General features: G+C 45.9%; 1 protein-coding gene across 2 annotated transcripts in view; it reads left to right on the top strand.

Annotated features, from left to right (window-relative positions):
* The first annotated feature begins 4,949 nt into the window (after window positions 1–4,949).
* The window catches only part of LOC129843319 (palmitoyltransferase ZDHHC7-like), a 43,910-nt gene continuing 39,788 nt past the window's right edge, over window positions 4,950–9,071 (top strand). Inside the window, exons 1-2 of one of the 2 annotated variants that reach the window (XM_055911948.1) lie at window positions 4,950–5,064; window positions 6,891–7,010. The gene's annotated coding sequence lies outside the window, so the exon portion shown is untranslated. The remainder of the gene's footprint in view (window positions 5,065–6,890; window positions 7,011–9,071) is intronic. The other variant, XM_055911947.1, reaches the window with a different exon arrangement.

The raw sequence follows: 9,071 nt of genomic DNA, 5'->3' as shown, positions 1-9,071 counted from the left end.
ATAGAGACAGAACACTACTCTGTTAGACTACTGGTCTGGACCATAGAGACAGAACACTACTCTGTTAGACTACTGGTCTGGACCGTAGAGACAGAACACTACTCTGTTAGACTACTGGTCTGGACCATAGAGACAGAACACTACTCTGTTAGACTACTGGTCTGGACCATAGAGACAGAACACTACTCTGTTAGACTACTGGTCTGGACCATAGAGACAACACTACTCTGTTAGACTACTGGTCTGGACCGTAGAGACAACACTACTCTGTTAGACTACTGGTCTGGACCATAGAGACAACACTACTCTGTTAGACTACTGGTCTGGACCATAGAGACAGAACACTACTCTGTTAGACTACTGGTCTGGACCATAGAGACAGAACACTACTCTGTTAGACTACTGGTCTGGACCATAGAGACAGAACACTACTCTGTTAGACTACTGGTCTGGACCGTAGAGACAGAACACTACTCTGTTAGACTACTGGTCTGGACCGTAGAGACAACACTACTCTGTTAGACTACTGGTCTGGACCATAGAGACAACACTACTCTGTTAGACTACTGGTCTGGACCATAGAGACAGAACACTACTCTGTTAGACTACTGGTCTGGACCGTAGAGACAACACTACTCTGTTAGACTACTGGTCTGGACCATAGAGACAGAACACTACTCTGTTAGACTACTGGTCTGGACCATAGAGACAACACTACTCTGTTAGACTACTGGTCTGGACCATAGAGACAACACTACTCTGTTAGACTACTGGTCTGGACCATAGAGACAACACTACTCTGTTAGACTACTGGTCTGGACCATAGAGACAGAACACTACTCTGTTAGACTACTGGTCTGGACCATAGAGACAGAACACTACTCTGTTAGACTACTGGTCTGGACCGTAGAGACAACACTACTCTGTTAGACTACTGGTCTGGACCATAGAGACAGAACACTACTCTGTTAGACTACTGGTCTGGACCATAGAGACAACACTACTCTGTTAGACTACTGGTCTGGACCGTAGAGACAGAACACTACTCTGTTAGACTACTGGTCTGGACCATAGAGACAACACTACTCTGTTAGACTACTGGTCTGGACCATAGAGACAGAACACTACTCTGTTAGACTACTGGTCTGGACCATAGAGACAGAACACTACTCTGTTAGACTACTGGTCTGGACCGTAGAGACAGAACACTACTCTGTTAGACTACTGGTCTGGACCATAGAGACAACACTACTCTGTTAGACTACTGGTCTGGACCATAGAGACAACACTACTCTGTTAGACTACTGGTCTGGACCGTAGAGACAGAACACTACTCTGTTAGACTACTGGTCTGGACCATAGAGACAGAACACTACTTTGTTAGACTACTGGTCTGGACCATAGAGACAGAACACTACTCTGTTAGACTACTGGTCTGGACCGTAGAGACAGAACACTACTCTGTTAGACTACTGGTCTGGACCGTAGAGACAGAACACTACTCTGTTAGACTACTGGTCTCGACCGTAGAGACAGAACACTACTCTGTTAGACTACTGGTCTGGACCGTAGAGACAGAACACTACTCTGTTAGACTACTGGTCTGGACCATAGAGACAGAACACTACTCTGTTAGACTACTGGTCTGGACCATAGAGACAGAACACTACTCTGTTAGACTACTGGTCTGGACCATAGAGACAGAACACTACTCTGTTAGACTACTGGTCTGGACCATAGAGACAGAACACTACTCTGTTAGACTACTGGTCTGGACCATAGAGACAGAACACTACTCTGTTAGACTACTGGTCTCGACCGTAGAGACAGAACACTACTCTGTTATCTAGTTGTTGATTTTGTGGTGAGGAGAGGAATGGAGAGAGGATAGGATAGGAGGAGACAAGAGGAGATAGGAGGAGAGGGACTGCTCTCACACTCAACAAACTCAGAACTTAAACCCTCACAACCGGATCCCTCACAACAGGAACCCTCAGAACCGGAACCCTCACAACAGGAACCCTCAGAACCGGAACCCTCACAACAGGAACCCTCACAAGAGGAACCCTCAGAACCGGAACCCTCACAACAGGAACCCTCACAACAGGAACCCTCACAACAGGAACCCTCACAACCGGAACCCTCACAACCGGAACCCTCACAACAGGAACCCTCACACTCCTATTGATAAACTCCTATAGATTTCTTTCTGCACCTCGTGATTGACATCATGGCCTGTCAAGCAGGTCTCAACCAGGTTGGCCAATGTGGCAGATTACCTGACAAGGTGTAAATGGTGCCCAGGCTGACAGTGAGCACCAGTTCCTCCTTGTGGTTTCTCTGAGCATGAAAACAATTACTCCACCATATAGTTATACTGAACAAAAATATAAACGTGACAATTTCATAGATTTTATTGAGTTACAGTTCATATAAGGAAATCAGTAATTCATAAGGCCCTAATCTATGGATTTCAGTTGACTGGGCAGGGGCACAGCCATGAGTGGGCCTGGAAGGGCATAGGCCCACCCACTTGACAGCCAGGCCCACCCACTGGGGAGCCAGGCCCAGCCAATCAGAATACATTTTTCTCCACCCCTCCTCGCCGGATGTGAAGGTCTTGGGCTGCTAAATTCTCTAAACATTCACATCTCTGGCAACCGCTCTAGTGGACATTCCTGCAGTCAGCATGACAATTGCACGCTCCCTCAAAACTTGAGACATCTGTGGTATTGTGTGCCCCCCCAGCACAAGGTGCTCCTGTGTAATGATCACGCTGTTTAATCAGCTTCTTGTTATGCCACACCTGTAAAGTGGATTATCTTGGCAAAGGAGAAATGCTCCCTAACAGGGATTTGAACAAATTTGTGCTCAAAATTTGAGAGAAATAAGCGTTTTGTGCGTATGGAACATTTCTGGGGGAAAACAATGTTTGGTCATGAAACATGGAACCAAATCTTTACATGTCGCATTTATATTTTTGTTCAGTGTTGAAGTATTTTTCACCTCGCTGTTTTTACCCACAGACAAAACACATCACAGTCAACACAATGAAGCCTAGCCATACAAAACGACTAAATAAAACCACCAAATAAATTCCTAATAAATAACTTGACCACTTTATTTTAGCTAGCTAACTATGACTTAAGTTCAACCGAAACACACTTTGGTACTGTTGATATCACAAGTTTACTGGAGAACTGAGACGAAGTAGAGACTCTGGACAGGGTGGATAAGGTTTAATTAAAAGCAATTTATTCAGAGGTAAAGATATCTGAAATAGCGTGCACGGACTCATTCATCAAGCTCAAATGGAACTATCCGAAAAAAGCCCTCTAAACATTTTGTGCAGACATTATATATGATAAATGAAGTAGGTTGAGTCTGGTAGATCTGGTCTTCTGGTTGGTCCTGATGAGTTGGGCGAGGTCCCCTTCAGGCTAGTATCACTGTCCCATTGGCTCTGAGTAGTTCTTTGTCTTCAGAAATGTTCAGCTAAAACAGGAGTTTAGGTGTGTGCGTAGATGTTCCTATTTTGACATATCTGTGTGTCTCTGTGAAATGTTCAGCTAATACAGGAGATGTTGTGTGTGCGTAGACGTTCCTGTTTTCAGTTTTTATGAAAGGTTTGCCTCAGCCCTCTGTCCTTGGGTGTGTGTGTGTCTCAGTATCTCGTGAAATGCAGACCCAAGCACCCTTTTGATCCAGGCCTTTCCTGCCTTATCAGTGTTTATGAAAGGTCTGTGCCAGCCCTCTGTCCTTGGGTGTGTGTGGGTCTCAGTATCTGCTTATGAGTTTGTGAGAAACCCTGTTTTGAAAGAAGTTAGTTATAACAACGTAATAGCAATATGCTTGTGTTATTTTAAATGGTATTTATTACAGTACCAAACGAGTTGTCCCTCCTGCCTGGTACTGCGCGCTAACCACAGTACCAAGAGTACCAACTCGCATGGAAATGATCACGTCCACCTCTCAGCTGCTATGTGACTTTAGAGACCACCAGGTGCACGTTCACTCTAGTCCACTGGATGGCGCTGTTCACCAACATACCGGTAACTTCCTGTCCCAGACTTGAAACCATGAAACAGCGCCATCTAATAAGCGGAGAAAACAGAGATGCTTGGAATGTGAAACTCCAAGGACTCCAAGTATAGATCTTGCCTGGTTTTTATAGAGCTCGCCAGCTTGTAGTCCTACAACCCTTATATGAGTTACCTCTGGTTCGTTCAGCCGTTCCTATGGCGAAAATGAATGGGGAAAGAATAGGGTTATGGGATAAACGCCCAAAAATAAGGTCTGAGGTAAACACAGGCTTAGGAGATCTTATAGGTTTTGTTCTATGAGATAATATCAGTCAATTAACGTCACCATTATGAAGTCTTTCGTTCTAGCATATATTTGCATATTTCCGTTATGAAGTGCGTGTGTGCAAAATCTCAATTTACCCTTGCGCTCCTTCTAAACAACGCTTTTTTTGTTTATTTTGGCAAAGGGTAATGTCTAAAAAAAATTAGTCCACTCTGTTCGTAACATATTAACGTTTTTGGGAACAGAAACATTTATTGAGATCATTTGTTTAATCGATGAGAACATTTCGTTCCATCTTCTCCCACTGCAGACCACTGGGCTTCCTCTCATCACCATATTTGGTAGTGAGAGGAAACCCCCAAGCGGATGCTTCACATTTATACATCCGGTGAAATGTCTGTCTCATTATATTTGTGGCTCTGCGAAGTTTAAGAAGTATGAATGCCCTGCATCTGCAGAGCCGCATCACCGTAAATGCTGTTCGGACAATGCAGAATCCAGTTTGACCATAAATCGGCTTTGCTAAAACGCTTCGGTTGTCAACAACCGACTCACCGTACAGACAACCAGGAAAAAGCTACACCCGGAAGTAATTCCTCCAGCTGTTAGTGTTGGTGTGAGTTGTGTGTGAGAGAGAGAGACGGAGGGTGAAGATGGTGGTTGTTTGTGGATTTCTTTGGGATGAAAATAATACACAGTATAAAAATGTAACCGAAGACATACATCCACGTCTGGTCTCGAACAAGGAACATTGTGGTAAGAAGCGACAGATACGTTAGCTAGTTTGGCCAGTTAACTTAACTATGCTAACAGAATCGGCAGTATTGTCACAGATACAACAACGAGAGGGGTTAGTTATAAACATTTGGTATTGTTATGCTAACTGGCTAGCTAAGCTTTGATTTAGCTAGGAACAATTGTTGGTCAATTAGGGCAAAATAGCAGCCGTTGTAACATGTTGTCAATGCTAGCTAACGTTAATCACGACTCGTGAAGAGCGATTGCTTTCTTATTTGTTTGAATGATTTGCTGAAGTTAATAATTGTAGCTAGTTTAGCTAATATAATTTACCATTTTAATCCGTTCATACATCCGCTGTTGTGTGTCTTGTCGCTCAAACAGATATAACAAATGTGTTGTGGGGAATAATCATACAAAAAATGTTTCACACATTAGTTACTAGTAAGGTTAGCTACTAAAGAAACATGTTCAAACCAGAATAAATGTTCTTCAGAAAGTACTGATCAAATGAATTGCTAGTAGATCAGATATGACAGGTGTTCTTCTCATAACACAGTAAACCAAAGAGACGATGTGGACTGGATCAGAACAATGTGGCATGTGTGGGTAGTCATAACCTGTCACTGGCTATCACTGCATGTACGAGCCTGCTAGTCCAGGCTATTTAAAGAGTGTATGGGGTGTGACCGTAGGCAGGCTTTTGTAGACAACATACCAGACCCGACTATTAGGAGATGAGTGAGTTTCCTCAACTGCAGAGGAAGGTGGAGCTTGACTGAATGATAGCCGATACTACAGCCACGGTTGTGCTGTTTCTCTACTCGTTGTGTGGACATGACAGCGTCCTAAATGACTCCCTATTCCCCTTTATAGTGTCATTGGGGACGCACACTATGTTATTCAGGGCAAGCTCATTGTAACTCTTGGGCATCTAAATGCTCAGCCTAGTTAACATTAAACCTGGCCTGGATCATATTTATACACAAATGACACATCTGACCTTTAGACTCAAGTAGGTGAATGTGTTTGTACAGACAGACAGGGGTGTGGGAGAAAGATACATGGATGTGTGTTTGTACAGACAGACAGGGGTGTGGGAGAAGGCTACATGGATGTGTGTTTATACAGACAGGGGTGTGGGAGAAAGATACATGGATGTGTGTTTATACAGACAGACAGGGGTGTGGGAGAAGGCTACATGGATGTGTGTTTATACAGACAGGGGTGTGGGAGAAAGATACATGGATGTGTGTTTGTACAGACAGACAGGGGTGAGGGAGAAGGCTACATGGATGTGTGTTTATACAGACAAACAGGGGTGTGGGAGAAAGATACATGGATGTGTGTTTGTACAGACAGGGGTGAGGGAGAAAGCTACATGGATGTGTGTTTGTACAGACAGACAGGGGTGAGGGAGAAAGATACATGGATGTGTGTTTGTACAGACAGGGGTGAGGGAGAAAGATACATGGATGTGGGTTTATACAGACAGACAGGGGTGTGGGAGAAAGCTACATGGATGTGTGTTTGTACAGACAGGGGTGTGGGAGAAAGATACATGGATGTGTGTTTGTACAGACAGGGGTGTGGGAGAAAGATACATGGATGTGTGTTTGTGTCCCCATCAGGGAAATATGCTGTTGTGGAAGGGATAGACGCCAGTTTGCAGATCTGGCTTGCATCTGTGAGAATACACACACACACACACACACACACACACACACACACACACACACACACACACACACACACACACACACACACACACTTGGCACTCCACCACCTCACATTGCTGACACACTTCCGTGGCTCATGGTCTAACATGGTGTGTGTCTGCGCAGGTATTTGGGCCTGGATGAGGTTGTGTAGCCAACAACGTTCCCCTACTCCCCCAACACAGCAGGCCAGAGGAGAGGAGTAGACGGACGTTAGAAGGGCCATTGTGAAGAGGACACACTGTGGTGAGTTACATCTGGTTGGTGTGTTGTGGAGACGGCTATTACACCTCGTTTAGATACTACTAGTTCTACACAACATACAGACAGAGGCTAGGGCTTCCTGTAGGCTAGGGCTTCCTGTAGGCTAGGGCTTCCTGTAGGCTAGGGCTTCCTGTAGGCTAGGGCTTCCTTCTAGGCTAGGGATTCCTTCTAGGCTAGGGCTTCCTTCTAGGCTAGGGCTTCCTGTAGGCTAGGGCTTCCTGTAGAAAGAGGAGGACTGGTTACCACCCTACAGTTATGTAGGGGGTAACCTGTAGCCCAGGTCTGGTGTCTGTCTACTACAGTTATGTAGGGGGTAACCTGTAGCCCAGGGCTGGTGTCTGTCTACTACAGTTATGTAGGGGGTAACCTGTAGCCCAGGTCTGGTGTCTGTCTACTACAGTTATGTAGGGGGTAACCTGTAGCCCAGGTCTGGTGTCTGTCTACTACAGTTATGTAGGGGGTAACCTGTAGCCCAGGTCTGGTGTCTGTCTACTACAGTTATGTAGGGGGTAACCTGTAGCCCAGGTCTGGTGTCTGTCTACTACAGTTATGTAGGGGGTAACCTGTAGCCCAGGTCTGGTGTCTGTCTACTACAGTTATGTAGGAGGTAACCTGTAGCCCAGGTCTGGTGTCTGTCTACTACAGTTATGTAGGGGGTAACCTGTAGCCCAGGTCTGGTGTCTGTCTACTACAGTTATGTAGGGGGTAACCTGTAGCCCAGGTCTGGTGTCTTGTCTACTACAGTTATGTAGGGGGTAACCTGTAGCCCAGGTCTGGTGTCTTGTCTACTACAGTTATGTAGGGGGTAACCTGTAGCCCAGGTCTGGTGTCTGTCTACTACAGTTATGTAGGGGGTAACCTGTAGCCCAGGTCTGGTGTCTGTCTACTACGGTTATGTAGGGGGTAACCTGTAGCCCAGGTCTGGTGTCTGTCTACTACGGTTATGTAGGGGGTAACCTGTAGCCCAGGTCTGGTGTCTGTCTACTACAGTTATGTAGGGGGTAACCTGTAGCCCAGGTCTGGTGTCTGTCTACTACAGTTATGTAGGGGGTAACCTGTAGCCCAGGTCTGGTGTCTGTCTACTACAGTTATGTAGGGGGTAACCTGTAGCCTAGGTCTGGTGTCTGTCTACTACAGTTATGAAATGGGACTGTGAAGAGACACAGCCCTATGTGCAGTTAGGTGTTCTTTAATCTGGTTGTATTGGTACCTTGTTACCTGGGTTACCAGAGAGTTCCATGTAGTCATGGCTCGATTTAATACTGTGTGTTTCCCAGCCTCTGTTCTGGACCTGGGGACGGTGAAGAGACCTCTGGTTGCATGTGTTGTACCGACGAGTGTCTGAACTGTGTGCCAACTGTTTGAACAGGGAGTAACATCAACACCTCGTACAAAGACCAATTAGTGATGTCTACATTTGAGTCATTAAGCTCTTATCCAGACGGACTTATCAAATTATCTGTACTAGGGGCGACGCTCTGATGAGGTCAGATACCTAGGCTGTACTAGGGGTGACTCTCTGACGAGGTCAGATACCTAGGCTGTACTAGGGGTGACTCTCTGACGAGGTCAGATACCTAGGCTGTACTAGGGGTGACTCTCTGACGAGGTCAGATACCTAGGCTGTACTAGGGGTGACTCTCTGACGAGGTCAGATACCTAGGCTGTACTAGGGGTGACTCTCTGACGAGGTCAGATCCTAGGCTGTACTAGGGGTGACTCTCTGACGAGGTCAGATACCTAGGCTGTACTAGGGGTGACTCTCTGACGAGGTCAGATACCTAGGCTGTACTAGGGGTGACTCTCTGACGAGGTCAGATACCTAGGCTGTACTAGGGGTGACTCTCTGATGAGGTCAGATACCTAGGCTGTGCTAGGGGTGACTCTGACGAGGTCAGATACCTAGGCTGTGCTAGGGGTGACTCTCTGACGAGGTCAGATACCTAGGCTGTACTAGGGGCGACTCTCTGACGAGGTCAGATACCTAGGCTGTACTAGGGATGATTCTCTGACGAGGTCAGATACCTAGGCTGTACTAGGGGT

Source organism: Salvelinus fontinalis, unplaced genomic scaffold, assembly GCF_029448725.1.
Source record: "Salvelinus fontinalis isolate EN_2023a unplaced genomic scaffold, ASM2944872v1 scaffold_0113, whole genome shotgun sequence".
NCBI lineage: Eukaryota > Metazoa > Chordata > Actinopteri > Salmoniformes > Salmonidae > Salvelinus > Salvelinus fontinalis.
Note: the sequence above shows the minus strand (reverse complement) of the source record. Positions and strands in the feature narration are given on the sequence as shown.